Raw genomic sequence first — 25,616 nt, 5'->3', positions numbered from 1 at the left:
ATCTTAGCCCGACGACAACTCGGGTATGCAAATTCAGTTAAACCTGTTGGTCTCGCAGTAGAAAGCTACTTCTATCAAGAAAGGGAAGATCCTCAAAGGTTAAAGACAAGAATGATGAGAGCTTGGTACGACGTCCGATGGAAAGAAAAAGGTGAGGAAAGGAATTGCATTGCTACGGACGCCTACACCTGCTGGGTAAAGAAAAGAGCAAAGGAGTTTCAAATGCCTTATGATCATGAAAAACCCATGTCTCTTGTGGTATCTCAACTACCCAATATTCCCACTATGAAGGAATACCAAGACACTTTAGCCAAGATGAGGTTAGAGAAAAATGCTTGGGAGCACAAGTTTCGTAGGACCGATATGGAAAACAGAAGGTTGAAGAAACAAGTGAAAGATCACGAAGAAACTCTCTACTGTCAAGATGGATGGCTCATGAGTAAAGATGAGAAGATTCGTCAGAAAGACGCTGCAATCAAGAGGTACATCAAAGAAAGCAAGAAAAAACCTGAAGGTTCAACAAGCAACGCTCCAACTCCTGACGATTGGAAGAATATTGTTGACAAGCTAAAGACCGAAAAGGCCGAATTGAAAGCTTACTATGGGAAAGAAATCATGAAGCTCAAACTGCACAATGCATTTGGTTCTTCGTCTGATGAAGATGCTTAGGATTGTTTAGCTTTTTATTTATCATTTGCTTTTGTAAGGAGCTACGCTCCAATGTTGTAACATTTCCCATTATTGTAATAAAAAAATGAATGAATAAAAGATCAGTTTGTGTACAAATGTTTGCAAGAGAATAATCTTTAAAATATTTGGAAAAAATCATAAATTTCTTTTTGCATACATCATTCTGCATATCGAGTCTGTTGTATAGAGTCTTATCTTTTGGATCTTTCTCCAATAGATCGTCAAGCTGTCGCGTCTCAAAGTTTCTCGACCGCGCTCGCAATCAGATCACAGATACAATACTCGTTCAAATAGAAGAAGAGTAATGGAACACTCTGAACAAGAGAATATTGAGCTTCGCGGTACAGTGACCACTCTTCAGGAAAAATTGGAAAGTCTCACTACTCTGGTTGACTCTTTAATGGCCGCACAGAATCAGCCGCCGCCACCCAACAGTCAAGCAACAGTAACATCTGAGGTTACTACTCCAGTTTCTACGGTTGCATTCGGCATTCCATCTTTCTCCATGCCAGAAGGTTGGGGCACGCCTTTCAGCTTCGGTACAGGTTTCCGCCATAATGTTTCTGGAGTTCAAACATCCACAACTGAAGCGCCTGCTGCTCAGAGTTCACAGTTCACTCCAAATCAGGGGATAACTTTTTCTCAAGTTACTATGGCACTTTCTCAACCCACTATGACGGTTCCGACTCCTATGGTTCACACTGTTCCTTATGATGGCAATGAGATTTATCATGATCAGGGTGATAGCACAAATCAGCGAAGCCTTGTAGGAGATCTCCAAGAACAATTCAACAAGATGCAGCTGGAAGTCAAAGCTATTCGGGGAAAAGATTTGTTTGGAAAGAATGCCCAGGAGCTATGTTTGGTTCCCAGTGTACAAATACCAGCTAAATTCAAGGTCCCTGATTTTGAAAAATACAAAGGTAGTTCTTGTCCACAAAGCCATCTTGTGATGTATGCCAGAAAGATGTCTACTTATGCAGATAATCATCAGTTGCTTATCCATTACTTTCAAGACAGTTTGACTGGTGCCGCACTGAAGTGGTACACAGGCTTGGATAGCACCAATATTCGGACTTTCAACGACCTAGGTGAGGCCTTTGTCCGACAATACAAATACAACTCGGATATGGCTCCAGACAGAGATCAGCTTCGGTCCATGGCTCAGAAAGATCATGAAGCTTTCAAAGAGTATGCCCAACGATGGAGAGAAACCGCTGCTCAGATTAATCCACCATTAAAAGAGAAAGAGATGACAAAGATCTTCTTGAATACCCTCAGTCCGTTTTACTATGAACGCATGGTTGCTAGTGCTCCAAGTGATTTCACCGAAATGGTAAACATGGGGATGCGTCTAGAAGAAGGAGTCCGAACCGGACGTCTGACTAAAGAAGGTGGATCTTCGAGCGGAATCAAAAAGTTTGGAAGTGGTTTCCCAAAGAAGAAAGAACAAAGTGTTGACATGGTATCCCAAGGAAAGCCAAGAGGGAATGTCAATCGTCAACGACAGGTTGCTTCTATCACACCAGTCGTTAACACAACACCGAATCCAGGATTCACTCCTCAGTTTCAACAACAACAGCCTCGACAACAGGCTCAGCAGTTAAACAATAATCAGAATCGAGTACAAAGAGCTCCACAGTTCGATCCGATTCCGATGACCTATACAGAATTGTACCCTGCTTTGATTGAAAGAGGCCTTATTCAAACTAAAGCACCACCACCAGTACCTGAGAGACTCCCATGGTGGTACAAAGCTGAGGTTTCATGCCCTTATCATCAAGGGGCACCTGGCCATGATCTTGAGCATTGCATAGCTTTGAAATATGAAGTTCAGAGGTTGGTTAGATCTAATCTCCTCTCTTTCAGAAATTTGAATCCTAATGTGCAAGCAAATCCGCTGCCCAATCATGGAGGGTATGTTGTAAACATGGTATATGGATGTCCTGGCCAATACCGAGTCTATAATATCAACTTCTCAAGAGCAGATTTGGTACAAATGCACGCCACTCTTTGTCGGGGGCAGAATTTTCGCCAACATCAATACGGTTCCTGTAGAATATGTTGTGTGGATCCTCACGGGTGTTCGATTGTGAGAAGAGATCTCCAAGTTTTGCTAGATAATGGTACTATTGAGATCTACAGAAATAGGGATGAAAATGAAGTTAACATGATAGGATGTTATCCGCATGAGCTTTTAGTCTCAGATATCAACTCGGAAATGCCTACAATTAACGTCATCGTTCCTCATTTCAACATGCCTGAGCGCATGGAAGTTACTTACAACAAGCCGAAGGTTCCTATTGCTCCTTTGATCATTTGTCTACCTGGACCTGTTCCTTATAACTCTGACAAGGCAGTTCCATACAACTACAATGCAACAATGATAAAGGATGGACAAGAAGTTCCTTTGCCTACTCTTTCATCTGTTGTAAACATTGCTGATGTGAGTCGTGTAACAAGAAGTGGACGTGTGTATACTCCGCTACCTCCAAAGCAGCCTGTTGCTCCTGTTACTGGGCAAAATCCTGTCAATACACCAGTAGAGAATCTTGTGGAAACTCCTGTCAGTAATCCAAATACTGATGTTGGTCAATCCAGTGGAACCAATGGCAATCCTGATTTTGATGAAATTTTGAAGCTTATCAAAAGAAGTGAATATAAGATTGTGGATCAGCTTATGCAGACTCCTTCAAAAATCTCAATACTTTCATTGCTGTTGAATTCAGAAGCCCACAGGGAAGCCCTGATGAAGGTCTTAGATCAAGCTTTTGTAGATCATGATGTGACTGTTGATCACTTTGATGGGATAATAGCCAACATAACAGCTTGCAACAATTTAAGCTTCTGTGATGAAGAACTCCCCGAGGAGGGTAAAAATCACAATCTTGCTTTGCACATTTCTATGAATTGTCAGTCAGACTCTTTGTCCAATGTGTTGGTAGACACCGGATCTTCCTTGAATGTTATGCCAAAGACGACTCTTGCTCGTTTGTCTTACCAAGGAATGCCTATGAAGTTCAGTGGTGTAGTTGTCAAAGCATTTGATGGATCACGAAAATCTGTTATCGGCGAAGTCAACCTTCCCATGACAATTGGTCCCCATACATTTCAAATCACTTTCCAAGTCATGGACATTCAAGCTGCTTATAGCTGTCTGTTAGGACGACCATGGATCCATGAAGCGGGGGCAGTAACTTCTACGCTCCATCAAAAGTTAAAGTTTGTAACAAATGGAAAATTGGTAACAATAAGTGGAGAACAAGCCTTGATGGTGAGCCATTTATCCAATTTCTCTTTCATCAGTGCTGATGATGTGGAAGGAACTCCGTTCCAAGGTCTCTCTTTAGAAGACGAATCTTCCAAGAAGAAAGCATCGATCTCTTCTTACAAAGAGGCGGTAAAAGTAGTGAAAGATGGAACTACCACTGGCTGGGGGCAAGTTGTGATCCCTACCAAGAATGAAACTAGAGCAGGACTCGGATGTTCACCAACATTCTCAAACTGCACCAAGAAGGACGAAACCCTTCGACCGATCAAAGAAACATTTATTAGTGGAGGATTCCTTAACCCAATTCCTCAAGAGGTTAATGTCCTTATCGAAGAATGCATCGAGGAAGGTTTACCCGATCCTGAAGAAGAATGGAAATGTTATCTCAATGACTCGGGATATATATCTCAGGAAGAACCATATCCTCCGTCAGAGAAAACCAAAGGCAAAGAAATTGAGCCTGTTCCTGCAGAAATCTGGGACACCTTGGGACAACCAAGTGGAAAATATGATTATATGGTGAAATATACTGCACCTGAAAGTTACAAGATTGCGATTGAGGATATTCAACCAACCGGATGGGGAGATCCCTTTGAATATAATAGTCAACCAGAAGAGGCTTACCAATGCTCTCAATTTTCCCAGCAGCCTGAAATTACTGGAGATTTCGGATTCAATGCATCTGCCAAGATTAACAAGCCTGAAGATGGTTATTATCACATAAATGCCATTTTTGAAGATGAAGGGGAAGATGGTCCCGCAACTGATTCAGAAAGTGTCGCTGACAATGAGTCTCTTCATCCTGAAGACTGGGAAATACATCCTGAAAATTCTGAAGATTGTGACTCATCTTATGCTCTTCAAGAAGTAGAAGAAGACCGTTTCAACTCTACAAAGAACAAGGTTGACAAACCAGGACCTTCAAATCCTGCTCGACCTGCGGTCAATGTCAATACTGAAGATAATTCTGGGGAGAATTTTCCTGAATACATAATACACAGAGGAGTTCGTTGCTACTGGAAAGCTGTCGACGTTCCGAATGTTGTTCGCCGCTCAAAGTAATCACCTCGCTGTTATTTTGACCTCCTGCCTTGCCCAAAGCAGAGAGATGTTTTATAGGGCTTTTCTTTTAAATGTTCCGCCCAAATAACTTTGTGTATAGGGCTTTGTTTTAAAAGTTTCCCTCTTTGTCCTGCCCAAGACAAATGAGTTTGTGTTTAGGGCTTTGTTTCAAAGATGAATCATAAATAAAGTGTCATTTTGAATTCCCTACATTATATGTTTTATTTTTTGCTTTTTTCTGGAAATGGTAATCCTAAAAAACCAAAATAAAAGAAAACTTTTCAAAAAAATCTGCATACACTCTTGCATTCATAAATTTTCTGAAATAGATATAAATCACATGTGCAGATTTACTATTGATAAACCCATTGAATGCAATAACCCTATGCCCTCTCCCAACTTTGAGTTTCCTGTGTTCGAAGCCGAAGAAGAGGAAGAAGAGGAGATCCCGGACGAGATCTCTCGATTACTTAAGCACGAGGAAAGAGCCATTCTGCCTCACAAAGAGCCTTTAGAAAAAATCAACTTGGGTTCTGAAGAAGACAAAAAAGAAGTGACCATTGGATCGCTGCTTGATACTGATGTCAAGAGTAAGTTGACAGACCTTCTCAAAGAATATGTTGACGTGTTTGCCTGGTCCTACCAAGACATGCCTGGGTTGGATACCAATATTGTTCAGCATTACTTGCCATTGAAGCCAGAATGTCCGCCAGTTAAGCAGAAATTGCGAAGGACTCATCCTGATATGGCTAACAAGATCAAAGTGGAAGTTCAAAAGCAACTCGACGCAGGTTTTCTTGTCACCTCAGAATATCCTCAATGGTTGGCTAACATAGTGCCAGTTCCGAAGAAAGATGGCAAAGTCAGAATGTGTGTCGACTACCGTGACTTGAACAAGGCCAGTCCAAAAGATGACTTTCCATTACCACATATCGACATGTTGGTTGATAACACCGCTAAGTTCAACGTCTTTTCCTTCATGGACGGGTTCTCCGGTTATAATCAGATCAAGATGGCTCCTGAAGACATGGAGAAGACATCTTTCATCACCCCATGGGGTACCTTTTGCTACAAAGTAATGCCGTTTGGATTGAAAAATGCAGGCGCAACTTACCAAAGGGCAATGACTACTCTCTTTCATGACATGATGCATAAAGAAATTGAAGTCTATGTGGACGACATGATAGCCAAGTCCAGCACAGAAGAAGAACATATTGAATACCTTTTGAAGTTGTTTCAAAGATTAAGGAAATATCAGCTTCGCTTGAATCCTAACAAATGTACTTTTGGGGTTAGATCTGGAAAACTCTTGGGTTTCATTGTCAGCCAAAGAGGTATTGAAGTAGATCCCGACAAAGTCAGAGCTATTCAAGAGATGCCTGCACCAAAGACTGAAAAGCAAGTAAGAGGGTTTCTCGGACGATTGAACTATATCTCCAGGTTTATCTCTCAAATGACTGCTACCTGTGGGCCAATTTTCAAGCTTCTCCGCAAAGATCAAGGGGTTGTATGGACTGAAGATTGCCAGAAAGCGTTCGAAAGTATCAAAGAATACCTGTTAGAACCACCAATATTGATTCCTCCAGTTGAAGGAAGACCATTAATCATGTACCTTACCGTGTTAGAAGAATCCATGGGTTGTATGCTTGGACAGCAAGATGAAACCGGTAAGAAGGAGCATGCCATCTATTACTTGAGTAAGAAATTCACAGACTGTGAGTCTCGTTACTCCATGCTCGAAAAAACATGTTGTGCTTTGGCTTGGGCTTCAAAACGTCTCCGCCAATACATGATCAACAATACTACTTGGTTAATCTCCAAAATGGATCCGATCAAGTATGTCTTTGAAAAGCCTGCCTTAACAGGAAGGATTGCCCGATGGCAAATGCTGTTATCCGAGTATGACATTGAATACCGTGCTCAAAAAGCGGTCAAAGGAAGCATTCTCGCCGATCATTTGGCGCATCAACCAATTAATGAATATCAATCTCTCAAGTTTGACTTTCCTGATGAAGATGTCTTGTACTTAAAGATGAAAGATTGTGACGAACCGTTACCTGAAGAAGGTCCTGAGCCCGGATCAAGATGGGGCCTAATTTTTGATGGAGCAGTAAACGCTTTTGGCAATGGAATTGGGGCAATCATCATCACTCCCAAGGGTACTCATATCCCATTCTCCGCCAGATTGCTATTTGATTGCACCAACAACATCGCAGAATATGAAGCTTGTATCATGGGTCTCGAAGAAGCCATTGACTTAAGGATCAAGATCCTAGACATATATGGAGATTCAGCCCTCGTGATCAACCAAATCAAAGACAAATGGGAAACTTACCACCCTGGCTTGATTCCCTACAGAGATTATGCAAGATGTCTATTGACTTTCTTCAACAAGGTTGAATTGCATCATATACCTCGAGATCAGAATCGAATGGCAGACGCCTTGGCTACTCTATCTTCCATGTTCAAAGTCAATCATTGGAACGATATGCCTACAGTCAGAATTACGCGCCTTGAAAGGCCCGCCTATGTGTTTGCAACTGAAGCAGTCATCGATGATAAACCGTGGTTCCACGACATCAAACGCTTCCTTCAAACTCAAGAATACCCACTTGGGGCATCAAACAAAGATAAGAAAACTCTAAGGAGGCTTTCTGGCAGTTTCTTCCTGAATGGAGATGTGCTATACAAAAGAAATTTCGACATGGTTTTGCTCAGATGCGTGGATAGACACGAAGCAGACATGTTAATGCATGAAGTGCATGAAGGGTCCTTTGGAACTCATTCAAACGGGCATGCAATGTCCAAAAAGATCTTAAGAGCAGGATACTATTGGTTGACAATGGAATCTGATTGTTACAAACACGTGAAGAGATGTCACAAGTGCCAGATCTACGCAGATAAGATCCATGTGCCACCGACTCTACTCAACGTTCTCTCATCTCCATGGCCTTTCTCCATGTGGGGTATCGACATGATTGGAATGATCGAACCAAAAGCTTCAAACGGTCATCGTTTCATCTTAGTAGCAATTGATTACTTCACCAAATGGGTCGAAGCAGCATCTTACGCCAATGTTACAAGACAAGTGGTTGTGAGGTTTATCAAGAACAACATCATTTGCCGATATGGTGTTCCCAGCAAGATCATTACTGACAATGGTTCAAACTTGAACAACAAAATGATGAAAGAATTGTGTGAGGAATTCAAGATTGAGCATCATAACTCTTCTCCTTACAGACCAAAAATGAACGGCGCTGTTGAAGCTGCCAACAAGAACATTAAGAAGATCATCCAGAAAATGGTCGTCACTTACAAAGACTGGCATGAAATGCTGCCGTTTGCTTTACATGGATACCGTACTTCAGTGCGTACTTCAACAGGGGCAACTCCCTTTTCTCTAGTATACGGCATGGAAGCTGTCCTCCCCGTAGAAGTTGAAATACCATCAATGAGAGTCCTCATGGAGACTAAGTTATCAAAGGCTGAATGGTGTCAAAGCAGATACGATCAGTTGAACTTAATCGAAGAGAAACGTATGACTGCTCTATGCCATGGACAGTTATACCAAGCAAGGATGAAACAAGCCTTCAACAAAAAGGTTCGACCTCGTGAATTTCAAGAAGGCGACCTCGTGCTTAAAAAGATCTTGTCTTTTCAACCAGATTCTAGGGGCAAATGGTCTCCTAATTACGAAGGCCCGTATGTTGTCAAAAGAACATTTTCTGGCGGCGCCATGATTCTTACAACCATGGATGGTGATGAACTCCCATATCCTGTGAATGCTGATGCAGTCAAGAAATACTTTGTCTAAAAAATACAAAAGAACAGCTCGGTAAGTCGAAAACCCGCAAAGGGCGACTTAGGCAAAAATGAGCGTCTCGGTGGACTGAAAACCCGAAAGGGCGGTCCAGGCAAAAATTAGAGACAATAAACAGAAAAAATTCATCCTGGTAGATTGAAAACCTGAAAAGGCAATCTAAGCAAAAATTAAGGATTAATGACAAAGTAACTGCATCAGTCCATACTTCGTCACCTGAAAAGTCTGTACTTCATCGAAGAATCTACGAACAAACCATCGCCAATCTGAAGCGACAAACACAGTTGGAACTCAAAGTTGTAAGGGGATAGTGGTTATTGCTTTCAATGTAGCCTTTTCCGCATAATTACCATTTCCAACTTTTGTAAATACTCCATGGAATCACGCCTTTAGCTGATTTCCATCCTATTAAATAAATTTGAGCCTTGTGCCCATTTGTTTGCAATCTTTAATTTCTTTCAGCTTGCAAAATGACGCTTTAATTGTGTTATTCACTTTTGAAAAAAAAAAATAAGTTTTAAATGAATTTACTTCACTTTTCTTTTTCAAAATAAAAGCGAAACTTTCCTTTGAGTTGTGAACAACGGAAGGAACATCAACAACTATCTCCATAGGATGAATCAAAGATTATGATAGGAAAAGGTCCTTTATCCACAGTGAAGAAGCTCTTCTATCCCCAGTGAAGAAGGTCTTCTATCCCCAGTGTCGAAGATTTTCCATCTCCAGTAAAGAAGATTCTTCCATCTCAGTGAGAAAAAATTGCTTATCTTCCCCAGAGAGGTTTAAAGCACACAGCACCATTCATCACCTGTGTTATCTACACCGTGTTGAAGAACATTTGCCGAGTATCTGGTTGTATTGCGACGTTGGTCCTTCTCCAGTATACACTTCTTTGTCTGTCAGTATTGTCAGTATGCATGCTACATTCATGACATTCATCATTCATACATATTTGCATCATTTATGCATTCTTGCATTTTTCATGTTTGCTTCGAAATCACTTGTTCAGGATATATCTATCCCAAAAAAAAAAGAAAAAAAGAAAAAAAAGAAGAGAAGGAAGAGAAAGAAAAAAGAAGAAAGAAAAGAAAAAAGAAACAAGTATGGGCGTGTCATCTCTCCAAGTAGGTCGTCACCCATAAGCAGAAATAACTTCTTCTTTCTCCAGTTCCCCACTGAGATCATTCCTCGTGGAAGAAGGTTTCTTCAGTTTCTCCTCTCCAAAACAAAGGAGAAAATCCCCATTCGAGTTCATTCCTCATGGGTACAAAGTCTTGTTTGACTGTCTCTTTCCAATTCATTCTTGGTTAGAACTTTGTCTTTACCAGAGATTCAAATTCCGATAGAGTCGTAAAAAAAAAAAAAAAAAAAAACAGACAATAAGCAATAGCCTCATCGTCCGAGCAGCTTATGTCTCTTCCAAAAGACTTTTCCTCTCAAGTAAATCAATCATGAAGACCATTTGACAAATCAGGGTCTTATTACTGTTCACAAGGCTGAATAACCAGTAATTCCCCTAGCTCAGTCTCCAGAATCATTTTATCACTTGGCTGATAATTGATCATGTCTTCAAAACCACTATCACGAGGCTGGTAGTCGGTAATCCTTTTGTTCTGGTTATATTATTTAACATGTCTATCACGAGGCTGATAGTCGGTAATATTAACCAAAACTTTGAAACTCTTTTTACCTTGTCAAGTCTATCACCATGCTGATAGTCGGTAACACAGTTTCATACCTTTCACCTTCGCATTATTAAACAAGTCTATCCCCATGCTGATAGTCGATAATGTTGATAGGTAAGCTTTTCTTACAAAGCTATCATACCCCGGTGAAGCATACACTTGCTTTCCCGAAAAACGGATTCTCTTCCTAAAACGGATTGAGACATCCTTCCCAATCTCTTTTCCCCAGTGGAGTCAGTTCTTGATATCCCCTCGGTAAAGACATCCTTGCATCATTCGCAATTTTGGTATCTTAGGTCCAAAATTTGCGTCTTCTGATATTTAAGTCTCTTCCACCCTATCAAAACGAAGATTTTCAATCTTCATGTCTCAGGTTGAAGAAACTTAAATAGGGGCATCTGTCATACCCCAATTTTTGACCTAAGATACCACCTCATATCATTTGCATATGCATCATTTGCATCTCTAACAAATTGCATAGCTTGTGTTTGCTACTTGTGACTCAGCAGGGTTTAATCAAGAAACCACTCATCAGTACAAGTAACAATCAACTAGGGTTTTGTTCTCCCTTCATCTCAAATGAATCATCTTCATCAACAATCAACATTTGGTCCTCAGAGATTCATTTCAACAAGCTCAGCAGCTTTGAATCAATCAGATTAGGGTTTTGACTGAAGACAGTATACTCCTGACTTTTGCTCAGGATTTGACCTAATGACTTGGGACATGACCTCAAGACCCAAAGTGCATCATTTTGGCCTAATCCATTGGCTCATAACATCTCCTACACAAAGATTGATCAGACAAATCCTCAGATCAGAGTTTTGAACTATCAGGGACTGAAATCAGGGATCACATTTGGGAAACCCTAAAAATCCCCAGGAAGTCACTCAAAGGTTTCAATCATTTTCAAATAAAGTGCGCCATATCCATTTGTGTGATTCAAGAGTTTTGATTGGAATCTATTTCAAGATTTTGGCCTATGGATTCATCATGGTGAAGAATTGATTCATATGGATTATTTGAAAATTGGTATAAGGTTGAAACAATTCATGGAAATTTCACCAAAATTGCAAGAAATATCTTTTAGTCCATTTGTTGAAAGATCATTTCAAGTATGGTTTAAAACCATAAATTCAAGAATTAAAAGTTCATTGGTGCAAGAACATTTTTCACATTACTTCAAGGACTTTTCTTTCAAGAATATCCAACATTCATGGTTCATACAAATTTATCCAAGATTCTAAAGGAAATTCAAGTGGAGTGTCTTTACATGAACAAATTCCAATTTTCAAATGAATTACAAAGGAACTTTATCTAAAGTTCAAGAATTACAAAATTCTATTCATTTTCAAGAATACAAGTTCATACAATTTTAAAGTTGGAATGAATTGGAAATTACAAGAAAAAAGAGAAAAACTACAAAGACATTCTTGAAGACTTTCTTCAATCTTCAAATCTCCATTCTTGGAATTCAAGTTTCTTCATTCTTTCTTCAAAGAATACTCATGTCACATGAAAAAAAAAAAGAAACAAAAAGGGGTGAGATTAGCAAAAAGTCCAATAAAAGAAATAATTCAAAAAGAAGAGATAATTCAAGACAAAAAGGAATCAAAGAGAGATTTTTCTTCCACTTGCATGATTCATATCATAAGAAATATCTTTGCATAATGACATGGAGAATATTCTTATTCTTATTCTTATTTTCTCAATGATTACAATCTTGCCAATCAAGTTAATTTTTATGCCAAACACATCCTAAGCTTTTCCTATAAATAGAGGTGTTCTCTTCATTGCAAATCACACCAAAGCAACCTTAGCTACTTGCTTTTTTCACTCCTCCCTTTTCTCTCATAATTTTCAAAGTTTCTTAGTTCCATAGTTGGAAAAGGGGTGAAGAAGTAGTTCATACCTTAGTGGAGAGCAACAACTTGAAGTTGCATCTTCAAGTCTCCCTAATATCCAAAAAAAGGTTTTGTTGCATCATCTTCATCAAAATAGATCCTACAACAACAAATTCAAAAGTTGTTACACTCTTGCATAGCTATAAGATTGAGCAACTCAAAGTGTCCTTCAGTAACACCACCCGAATTTCCAGAAAAAAAAGAAAAGAGATTCAAAACCATACCTCTGGTTGCAGCCCTGTGCTTACACATCATTCACGCATCATCTTCAACAACTCCGAAGCAACAGCAGAAAAATTCAGCAAAATCAAAGCATAACCGCAACACTGTTTCGGAACAATTATAACAATTTTCAATGGAAATCCAAAGCAGTAGCAGCGACGTGTTTAAAAATTCAAAGCGCAGCAATTACAACAAGCTTGCAGTAGATTTTATTTCAGAAGCAGAAGGATTAAAGACATACCACAACAATTAAACCGGCGAAATTCTCCTCGCCGTAGGTAAGTCGATCCTGCCTTCACTCTCAACCTCTCTGATATTTGTTGCTGTACCTGTAAACCGAAAAGAACAAAACAGAGAGTGCATAAATAGTTGTTGCACCTAACAATCATCTGAAAACCGAAATAGAGTAAGCTACTACTGCTATATCACAGAACAGAGATCAAATTCGAAGGAAACTTACCCAGATTTTCGCCCCTATTCATGAGTCTGTTAAAATCAAGTCAAAATTTGTTGTAGAGTTGAGTTTATCCTTGTAGTTTCATCATATTTTGTGTGAGCTTCTTCAAGCTCCTCCCATGGCCGCGGTAGAAGGAAACCGTGAGTGAGGGATTTGTTGTTTACGGAGAAGAATCACGAGAGAGAACCGAGAGAGATTGTTTGAGTGTTTACTCGGATTTTCGTTATTGCTTCTCCCATGGCCACCGTGAAATTTCCGCCGGGAAGTTGATGTTGCTGTTGCTCCTCTATGTTTTTCCAGAAAATATTACGTGAGAAAGGAAGAAGAAAGAGGCGTGTGCCTCTGTGTTGTTTTAGGGTTTTCTATAACCCAACTCATGTGATAAGATTAAAACCGGATCCGGGTTCCATCTGACCCGACCCGGTCCGGCCCCAATGTTTTTTTATTTCAGTTTCTTAAATTAATTTGGGCTGCACTTCCCTTTTCAGATTGAACACCTACTGGCCCAATTAATTAGTCTTTTTTATTATTAGTTCTCTTCTAATTTTCATTAATAGAATTTCATAAAAAATAAAACTTAGTATTTTTTTTTTATAGGATTTAGTTTAATTTTTCTTAATCCTTATCAAAAAATAACAAAAAATATGTTTTTAAGATTAAAAGTTTTCTTTTAATATTTTCATATGTTTATAAGTGTGTTTCTTTTCTAATCCTTATTGAAAAATCCAAAAAAATATATTAGATGCATATTTAAGTTTATGTTTTCTAATTATTTTGTTTTTCTCATGAAAAACCACAAAAATATCTTCTTTTAGAATTAATTTCTTTTGAATTTAATATTTTCTTATAATTCTGTGTAGTTAATCATTTGAATTTATATTTGATTACTGTTGCACATTTTACTTGAATTTTCTCACTTCATCCAAGACTTCGAGATTATTTCTCTGTTGTCTTTTGGATTTGTCTGTTTGCTTGGTCTTCCATTTGCTGTAGAATTCCATAAACAATTACTGGATGATCAAAGAATGCTGTAAGCTGTGAACTTATCTGGCGTTCCTTTCTGCTGGTGAGAATGCTTAACATCTAAGGATCACGGTAACACCTCAAACTCAGAAATTCAATTTCTCATTCTTCGAGGTAAGCCTAAAACTCCATAACTGTAGAAACGAATTACTTGTCTGTTTTCATCAATTCAACTTCATTTTCAATCAACTGTTTTCACAACAGTAATCAATTCACTTTCAAATCATCCATTGTTTTTCAAAACAGTGGGGCCTCTCGAATATTAGAGAGTGTAAGTCCCATTTCATTTCTTTTCTTACAGTTTTCAAAACATTTTTTTTAAAAAAAACAATAAAACTTCTTCAAAATAAACAATTTTCAAACAATTTTCAAATCATTTTCAAAGCAACAAAACTCCAAAGAAACAAAACTTTTCAATATACCATGGGCCTCCATGTAGGTATAAGTCCCGAGCCCTTTCGTACATACCCATTCCAGTACATGAAATTAGGTATTTCATTGTACGCCTTTTTGTACATACACCTTTTGTACATATCTCAATCTGTTTTTTAACTTTGAATAACAAACCAAAAATGAAGGTTTCTTTAAATCTTCCCAAAAAATATTATGGGCCTCCATGTAGGTATAAGTCCCAAGCCCCTTGTAAATACCTGTTTACATAGCTGTGAATAAACTCAAGTGGATCTCTCCCCGAGTGTGAGTCCCGAGCCCCCGTGTATACAAATGGATCATGCTTACAGGTATATTTCCTTCATAAACTCCATTATATACACACACTCTGTCATATATATATAATTGTTCATACCTGTTCATGTTTGTTCATACTTGTTCATGTTTGTTCATATGTGTGATATGTGTGCTTGTTCAACTTAGTACAACACTAGGTTCCCCATAGCCTCCTATTGGGCTTTGTGCAAAGAATCTCCACTAGTTTAGGTTAGGACATAGAGTATGGTTTCCCGGTGAAATCGCTCTAAGAGCTCAAACCAACTATACCATGCCTCCCCTTGGGCTTTGTACAAACGAGTGTCCCTCCCATAGCCTCCTCTTGGGCTTATAATGCAAGGACCCTGGATTGTCCCTCCCATAGCCTCCTCTTGGGCTTACAATGCAAGGACCCTCGGATAGCCTCCTCTTGGGCTTCGTACAAGGACCCACGGGCTTCTTATAAGCATCCCCCAATATCCAAATCCAAATACCCTAGGAGATTAGACATTTTTCATCTCTATGCTAGGAGTATCTCTTATATATCATCACAAACAATCAATCAATCAAAATCAAACTTTTTGCCACGAGGCTGGCTAATCAATCAAACTGTTTTACCACCGTACTGGATGATTAATCAAAGTTTTTGTCACAAGGCTGACTTCATTGAAACTTTTGCCACAAGGCTGGCTGATTAATCAAAGTTTTTGTCACAAGGCTGACTTCATTGAAACTTTTGCCACAAGGCTGGTTAAACAAAAACATCTTTATCATTCTAAGCACCCTAAGTGGCATGGCCCCGGGCTTATAATGAAAAGATTTTCAAACAAAAATCCAACAGATGTATGTGATGATATAGATTAGATACATCTAGCATTTAGACGACATTTGTCTATTTTCCTTTGCTTCCACTAGCATAAGTGGGAACTACGATTGCTCTGACTTTCTCAACATCCCTTTGAGAATACGTAGGCACAAGGTCGATCCTTGGCGAGCAAAACAAAACACAAAAAACCATTCAAACCTTAGCACCCGTAGACCCCGAGCTACAGATGCTCTGATTCCCTTTAAGGGATATGTATGCAGAGGATCGCGATGATCTTTGCGAGCATAATCAAACAAACACCTTAGGTCCCACCTATTTCACAACAGAACCTCCACCGTAACATAGAATGAAAAACAATAAAGAACCCTGTAGAGTACTACAGATACGTTGGGTGCTAATACCTTCCCTTCGTATAACCAACCCTCTTACCCAAGATCTCCCCCCACTTTTAGGTTATTGCAGCTTTTTTCCTTTTCCTCCTTTGGAAATAATAAAAAGTTTGGTCGAAATAAAAGAAAAATCATTTTTTGTGAGCACTCGAGCCCAAAGAAGGCATCAGGTGTCTCATCCCACAAAAAAGAGGAACAAAACGATTTTTCGCCCGCGACATATAGGATACCTTGGAGCCATTGATTAACTGATTTTCCTTTGAATGAACCAAACCCTAGTTTCAGAGCCTTGTATAGGGGAGTGTGTCTTGGAGCTTTATGTACTGATTTGACTTTGTATAAGAGAAATAGTATGGGAAAATTTTGGGGTATGACAGCTGCCCCTGTTCAATTATCTTAAACCTGAAGATGTAGAGTGGTTTGTATGCCGGTCGGTATCTGAAGGTGGAATATGATTGAATACTAGAATACCAAGAAATTTGCCCTAGCTGAAGTAGGGACTTTTGTTGGAGATGGGCTTGAAGATGCCATCCAGGTGTTTCAAGAAGATGTATGATGGAGATGGGCTTGAAGATGCCATCCGACTTGATATACTTGAGAGTCAGAATGTGTCGTACTTTAGACTGTTTCTGAGCCTTAGACTTAGGTTGAGTCGTACGTTAGACTGGGTCTAGCTTGCATCCTCAGATGTCTGGAAAACCGTGCGTTAGGTCGAAGAATAAATCGTGCGTTAGACTATTCTCAATTGCATCCTCAGATGTCTGGAAAACCGTGCGTTAGATCGAAGAATAAATCGTGCGTTAGACTATTCTCAATTGCATCCTCAGATGTCTGGAAAACCATGCGTTAGGCGTTGAATAAGTTGTGCGTTAGACTAATCTCAATTGCATCCTCAAATGTCTGGAAAACCGTGCGTTAGGTTGAATAAGTCGTGCATTAGACTAATCTCAATTTCATCCTCAGATGTCTGGAAAACCGTGCGTTAGGTTGAATAAGTCGTGCGTTAGACTAATCTCAATTGCATCCTCAGATGTCTGGAAAACCATGCGTTAGGCGTTGTTTGGAATAAGATTCGAATCTTCGTACCTGTCAAATATTGTTAGTACTCATGCAATGTTATGATGCATTAGCTACGAGTTTCTCAAAAATAAATGAGGAGCGTGCATATGAAGTAATGTATGCGATCTATGAATATGCTTATGATTTATGATGTATGACTATGATTGGTGCTTTTTGGAACATCTTGACTGAAGGATAGATCTTTTTGTTGTCGATCTTATCTTGGAAACACTTGACTGGGGATTTATGATTATTGCTTGGGGATGATCAGTGATCTTGATACACCCTGACTGGGGATGAGAGATATTGATAAGTTCTGTTGGGGAACTATGTCTTTTGTTGAGAGTATTGAAGATATCTTCTTAATGAATACTCTGTGGGGATTCCTTCAGATTATTGACTTTGAAGGAGGACTTCTGGATTTCCTTAGACATTGTTTCTTTGCCTTTCCTATCTAATGAACTAATAGATATTTTTATGACAGAAAAGATAGATGACAATCATGTTCATATGCATATGTTCATTCAACATTATCATTGGACGTTTGCGTATTCGAAAAAGAGAAAAATGGAAACTTGAAAGAGAGAAAGTGATTTGTATTAAGAAAGCCATGAATAGGCAAAATAAAACATATTGTGTGTTTTTTTGAAAAAGGTACAGAATAAAACAAAAGAAAAATGGCTATGTGTAAATAATCCTATTGAGTTTCAATTCTACTATTGCTATTATGTCTTCGAGCGTCTCATCCCTTGCTTGTTGGAAAAAGATGATTGAATCGATCTGAGCCCTTTGAACTTGATGTTGTAGATATATCTGATTGATGAATGATGTGAACGAGACATAGTTGTACGCTTAATCCTTAACTTTTGCCTAGACCGCCCTTTCAGGTTTTCGGTCTAGCAGGATACCCTTTCTTGCCCCAGTCGCCCTTTCGGGTTTTCAACTAGACGGGTGTACATTTTTTGTATATATCCCTAATTTTTGCCCAAACCCTTTTGGTTTGCCGGGATGCCCTTACTTTTGCCTAGGTACGTCGACCTAGCGGGTCGTATTTATGCGTAGTATTTTTTGACTATGTCTGCGTTCACAGGCTGTGGAAAGTCTTCTCCGTCCATAGTAGTGAGTATCATGGCTCCTCTGGAGAAGATCTTTTTGATTACAAATGGTCCCTCATAGGTGGGAGTCCACTTGCCCCTAGGATCTCCTTGTGGTAGAATAATCCTCTTTATGACCAAGTCACCAGCCTGATAAACTTATTGTTTGACTCTTTTGTTGAATGCTTTGATCATACGCTTCTGATACAATTGTCCATGACAAACAGCCGCAAGCCTCTTCTCGTCAATCAGATTTATCTGGTCTAGTCGAGTCTGAATCCATTCGTCTTCGTCTAGTTCCGCCTCTTTCATGATCCTTAAGGATGGAATCTGAACTTCGATCGGTAGCACAGCCTCCATGCCATAGACTAATGAGAACGGGGTTGCCCCAGTCGATGTACGTCCAGAAGTACGATAACCGTGAAGAGCAAATGGTAACATCTCGTGCCAATCCTTATAAGTCACAGTCATTTTCTGTACAATCTTCTTTATGTTCTTGTTGGCGGCTTCCACAGCGCCATTCATCTTTGGTCTATATGGAGAAGAGTTGTGATGCTTGATGTTGAACTGTGTGCAGAGCTCGGTGATCATCTTGTTATTCAAATTGGTACCATTATCAGTGATAATCCTCTCGGGGATGCCATACCGACAGATGAGATTGTGCTTAATGAATCGAGCCACCACATTCTTGGTTACGGAAGCAAAGGAAGCAGCCTCTACCCATTTGGTAAAGTAGTCAATGGCTACAAGGATGAAGCGGTGTCCATTGGACGCGGTAGGTTTGATTTCTCCGATCATATCAATGCCCCACATTGCAAAAGGCCAAGGAGCGGTCAGCACATTTAGAGGAACAGGAGGCACAAGGGATAATATGCCGACAGTATTCAACTGTCGTGCAACTCAACTGACTCGACAATTGGCCGGACGGACCGACCTGCTCTGATACCACTATTGTAACACCCTTCTAAACCCCGCGGAAATTAATAAAATAATTCAGAGTAAAACATGAAAACAAGGGTGCCACAATTCTAATTAAAACAAATTATCATAAATCAATTGTCATGCTTCACTTAGAGACAAATCATCAATTTAACAAAATCATGTTTTTACACAACGGAACATTAATCAACGGATAAGCATAACATCATCTATGCAATATCTCACAAAATTAATCCGATAACAACAAAATAGAGTATCATCATAAATTCTAAACTAGTGTTCCCCCAGTGTTACAATATCAAAGCATGACACCGATGATATACTTAAACAAACTGGCATATGAGCTATCCTCACCAAAGCCAAAAGCCGCTACTCGCCAATCTGAAAATGTCAACAGTAAGGGTGAGTCTCATTCAAATTAACAAATGTTATTGAATCATAAATAATAACACATCATAGTTACATCATTCACCCAATTGTTTCATAAATAGACATCCAGACAAGTTTCATCATCACAAAACGATCAACCAACACATCATCAATATTTATAACACTGGAATACATCCAATCATGTTATAAAAGTCATGCATATGAATGCAACTGACACTATGCATGTGGTACCAACATCATCAAATGGGAATAACCCATGACCGATCCAACATCATCAAGATATGGCCCTGCCAGCACATATTCCACATAATGGGAATCATGCCCTTTACTGATCCAACACATCATCATGGATACAACATCATCAATGAATATGAATGAATGCAAACATACATGAACATACTTATACCATCGTCAAGTATAATGAGTAACATCATCAAATACTCATTTCATCATCATCATCATCAACATCAACATCATCATCAAAGTATGTTTATATACATTAGCATCATTCAAATAAAATCAATCATCATCATCATCATTAAAGAACATACATGTGTCCACATCAATCATCATCATTAATAAGAAAGAACATACATGTATCCACATCATTCCAAAACAAATCAATCATCATCATATAATCCTCAACAAATCATCACATCATAATGTTTTTCAAAACAACATCTAATATTGTAACATTTCATCATATATGTCAACAATACGTCATCCATCCAACAGACAAGATATTCACATCATACTCATATCGTCACAAAAACTATCTCATAAGATTCATCATACCAACAAACGAATCATCACATGAATCATGTTTTAAACATAGCTTGTATTGTTACATCTCATCATATATGTCCACAACACAACATTCATCAAAACAAGCAAAATCGTGATTTAAAAATAATCTCGAGCTACCGCTCATTTCATCATCCTAACATAAAGAATACTTCATAAGCTTCATCCTGCTCGAAACGGCACTTAAAACAGACCAACGGTTCAAAAGATACGCATCTTTACATTTTTCAAAGAAAACAATTATTGCTACAGTACGCGGCGCCACACACAGTCCGCAGCGCGCAACGAATAGAAAACACGCCTTCGCGGCGCAAACAACGGTTCGCGGCGCGAAACGAGAAAAGAACTACGCCTTCGCGGCGCCAACCTACCTTCGCGGCGTGAACTGGCAAAAATCAGAGATCTCAATCGCAATTAACAGCATACGAACCTGAATCTCAATTTCCTCAACCTCGACCAAATCGACTCAATTTGATCAAACACCACAAAACAACTACACAATATATATCATACACACATATAACATATATTATGCATCATCAAACATCATACAACACCAAATTAATGGAATTCATCAAAATATATAATTATCAACAAACATCCCCAAAATCCCAACTCTGTCATACGACTCAATTGACATGAAATAATATATCTATATCAGTCCTATTATCCATAACCCGATAATAGTTGTTAATCAGAAGAGTCCCCCCTTACCTTAGCCAAGAATCTGGACTTTTCCTCTTGTTCTCCATCAAACCCGTAAGCCTCTTTTCTTCACTTTCAGCAAGAATTCCCAATCTTCAAACTCGCTTATCTCCCTCATCGAGAACCTCCCTGACACGAATTAATATATCAAATCGAAGGAAATTTCGTGTAGAATCCGAATCTTTGAGAATTATCTGATTTGGAGTTACGAGCAGAGAGTTATGACCCATTTTGTGAGGGCGGCACCATGAATACGAAAATCTCTTTTCTCCATGAGCTCTCTCCTTCTTCCTCTTAGGTTTTCTTCTTCAAATTTCCAATTTCTTTCTTTTTCTTATTTTATGAAAACATAACATAATTTAGTAATGGGCTCCTTCACACTAACACCCCCACATTACTAACTCCACCAATGGCCCAACACTACATTTTATTATTTCTTCCACATAATTTCAATAAAATGCTAATTCAAATTAATTAATTTAAAACTTAATTAAATTAATTAAATAAGAAATTTTGGGATGTTACAATCTTGGGTACTTTTTGGCTTTTTAGGCGCACCTTTGATTTTAACCGGTTGAGATGGCGGTTTCAAATTGGTGGTCTCCGGAAATGCAATTTTTCTCAATTATTCCTTTATGTGCAATTTCATGGTGTCATCCGCTTTAGCAAACTTATCCATTATCTCTTCCAACTCGTCGGAGATTGTAATTTTGGATTCACCCTCTTTTGGCGGCTCGAAATCATCAAAACGAAGCTTTTTACAATGGTCAATAACTTCATCCATTCGTATCGGTGAATTCAACTTCATCTTTTTAGAAAGTATACAAGCACATGGAAGTCCGTAGGTTTTTATAATTGTGCACCCGCATTTTGAACTATCCGGACCCGTTATCTCCATCCGCTTTGCCTCATGAAAAATAAAATTCAATCCCGAACGGAATATGATGTAAATCAATTGCGAGAATAGATTTCGGCCCTTCAACCGGTGTTCCATAACCGTCTTGCTCCGACCAAATGATGTTTGAATTTCATTATGTTGATTTTGGAGCATTTGGTTCACGGTGTCCCATCCCCGACACAAATCCCCCTTGCTATCACCCAACCATCTCTTCAACGCTGCATGTGCGGATTCAACTCAGTTAGTTGTAGTGCAACCAAGATGTCTTACTCGATCCGTCCAAGCACAAACAACTTTTTCTTTTACTTTATCAAGGATCGTACTTTCGACGTAATGAAAAAAAGTCTTAAAAGTAACACACAAAGCCCTAAATTGTACCACTTTCTCGGTATACAACTCTTCGGAAGGTGCATCTAAAATCCCCCTCCATGCGGCCACAATCTTATCCACCACAACACCGGCTTTGATGATTTTACCATTTTCATCCTTTCTTTCTTTCGTGTCAACCGCGGGTTTGAGCTTGCTTCTCACATTACACGTTATGTGATACCGACAAAGTAATACAATAGATGTCGGGAAGACGGTATCGACCGCATTCATCAAATCATTATCTCGGTCGGTAACAATGACACTTGGCATATTCTTTTGATCAACCAACAAAGACTTACATATTCCTAAAGCCCATGTAAAGTTATCTTCTTTCTCACATTCCAAGAAAGCGAATCCAACCAAAAATGTCTTGTCCGTCGAGGTCACACCGACAATTTCTAGAAGCGGAAGCCTATACTTGTTGGTCTTGTACGTCGAATCCATTACAAGAACGGTTGAAAATGTGTTGAACGACTTGATACTTTCGGGATGAGTCCAAAATATGTCACGCACCGTAACTTTGTCCTCACACGTTCAGAAGCTTGAAATGTATTGGTTATCGCCCAAAAGTTTCAAAAGTTGTTGCATTTCCGACCTCGTGCCCATTTTCAAGACTTTAAGATTATGTCTTTCATTGTATACTTGTTTGATATTTGAAACACTATCCAGTTTTTTTCGCTTCAAATCAGCAAGTATGTTTCTCGGCGCCACTTTGATTGTCGATAAGTCCGAAATAACATTCTTCTCTTCGTGGGACAACCGACACGCAATTGGATGCCTGTGTAGCTTGGTTTCTAAGGCATGATTATGAATTCCACAAATGACGTTAAAACGCCACAAATCATCAATCCTACGACTCACGCGCAACTTAAACGGACACCCACACTTTCTCAATCTCGTGTCTTCGTGTTTTAACACCCGGTTAGTTTGTACATACCTCCCACCCCTCTCGCAATTCAACACGATAAAAGCTTTTCGTCTACTACTTCCATTGTCAGACCTTAATATCACAATGCCAAATCCAAGTCTACTAGCTTCACTTCGAACCCAATCAAGCAATTGTTCACGACAAGCGAAGCTCATATCATTTGAAAATTATTGTCGAATATCCACCGCAATGATCATGGTTTTAATTTCGTTAACCGACTCTTCTAACTCTTTCGGAACTTCTAACTCATCGACGACAATGTTGTCCGGATGCACCATACCTAACATATGCAAAAAAACAATAAAGATGTTAAAAAATGTTTTTTTATTCGGCCAGACCTTATTTCGGAAGTACATTTCTGAAATTTGTTAGGTGATTTATTTCGGAAATGTACTTCCGAACTCACGCAGTTTTCAGTCTACTAAATCAGCAACAATGTAGTGGAATAGGGGATAGAATGAATAATGTTTACCTCAAATTGTAGCTTTCTATGCTCCCTTTAGTATGATCAACCGTTTGAAACTTGATTTTTAGACGAAAAATTGATTGAGAATGATGGAGGTTTTGGAGAGGGTTTGTGATAAATATGATAAAATAGTGAAGGAGGGAAAATTGTATATGAACAGTTTTTTTCGGAGATACATCTCCGAAAACATACCTGACAGTTAAATCCAACGTATTGAATTTTTAGTGCTTCCGAAGATGTATCTTCAAAAAAACCACGAAATTGATATTTTCGGAGATGCATCTCTGAGATCTGGAAAAATCTAAAGAAAAAAAAATATTTCGGAGATTCATCTCCGAAACAGGAGTATTTTTAATTTTTCAGCGGGGATTCTCCCCCTAGGGAGTCTACAAAGAAAAACTCTTATTTCTATCCTGTGGAACTATGTTCTTCCACAAAAACCATAACCATTGCTGTTTTGTTACCATCTTGTGAAATTTGAAAAACTCCATAAGAATCTACAATAGGCTTGTTTCTATTGACTACCCATACTATTATTTGTGGTTCCAAACTGTGATGCCATAACACCAGGTATATTTTTAAATGTTGTCTCTAGGATTATGATAACAATTAACAATGATGATACTGGAGCGAAAAATCCTGTTTTCACCTTAGCAACCTTGCAACAAGACTTTGTAGAAGCGAAGACATGTATTCTATTGCCTATGGTAATACAAAACCCTTCAACTGGATAATCAACCAATCAAGGAACAAACAATATTTTATTTACGTAGGCAGAATCTCTTCATCATCAATTTATAATCCTTAAACCATCCACATTCCTACTATTCAATTTTGTGGTATAAATGGACTCCACACAATATAATATATTATTTTATTTATCTTAATTATTTAAATTACTTAATTATATTTTTTAAATATTCATGTCATTCATTTAAAATTTTAAAATAGGTTTTACTAAATTTACATTTTATTTTTGAAAAATATAGTTGTTGTATTTATTATTAATATTATTACTTTTTTTATTACATTTTTATCTCAAATTTTCCAACGTGGCAAATATTACTACGCTGCTCTTGCAAAGCACCGATTTACCAATTTGTAATACATATACTGAAAATAATTTAAATTGGCTGACATAAATTTATTTATATTTGTGTAACACCCGATGCTCTTATTTCCTTAGCTGTGCCGTAGAAAACTTTCTAACAAAATGACAATATTTACAAAAAAAAAAAAAAAAAAAATCAACGGATCTTGAAAAAAAAACATTAGATTAAAGGTTCACGATATGATTAATATAGTGATTAGATTGAATATAAAACTTTTTCAATTAAATTGATTGAAGATCGATATGGGATGTTGAATTTGATTCAATCCTATAAGTTCAATGCCCATAAAACTAGTAATGGCGGGATTTGATGATGGGCCAGGTTTTGCACACAACATGAAATAATGAGAGATTCAAGTTACCACCCAAAAATTATATTTGCCACTTTCTAATTTTTCTTAATACCAAAATAACTTTTTAAAAATAAAAAAAAAACATTTTCGAAACAAAATTTTTGGTACTATGATGAAAACTTTTGGTATTAATAATTTTTTTATAGTATATTTGAAATTTTTGATACATTACATTTTATTTCGAAAATTTCAAAATCTACCATACTGTACCAAAAATTTAGTTAAAAGGTGCAATTTTCGGTAGTGTATTGAGTAAAAAAATTAAGCGATCAGGATGTTGTCGACAGTTTTGTAGGACTGTGATTTCACCGACAATTTTGTGTGGTCTAAAATGAATCTGAAGTTGTATAAATAGTGGCATATGTTATATAGAAAAACATCTAACAAAATGTTTCTTTCTCAATTTTTTTTATTAAGGCAGAAGTGTATTTTAACAAAAATAATCC

At 38.3% G+C, this 25,616-nt stretch overlaps 1 long non-coding RNA gene across 1 annotated transcript; it reads right to left on the bottom strand.

Moving 5' to 3' along the window:
* Positions 1 to 11,859: 11,859 nt before the first annotated feature.
* On the bottom strand, positions 11,860 to 13,452 carry LOC131646271 (uncharacterized). The gene is made up of 4 exons (XR_009297387.1): positions 13,115 to 13,452; positions 12,896 to 12,983; positions 12,657 to 12,758; positions 11,860 to 12,532 (listed from the first exon to the last, which is right to left on the bottom strand). It is a non-coding gene; the product is annotated as an uncharacterized LOC131646271 (long non-coding RNA).
* Between the last annotated feature and the right edge of the window lie 12,164 nt (positions 13,453 to 25,616).

This window comes from Vicia villosa, linkage group LG2 (genome assembly GCF_029867415.1).
Source record: "Vicia villosa cultivar HV-30 ecotype Madison, WI linkage group LG2, Vvil1.0, whole genome shotgun sequence".
Taxonomy (NCBI): Eukaryota; Viridiplantae; Streptophyta; class Magnoliopsida; order Fabales; family Fabaceae; genus Vicia; species Vicia villosa.
This window is presented reverse-complemented; position numbering and strand designations above follow the sequence as displayed.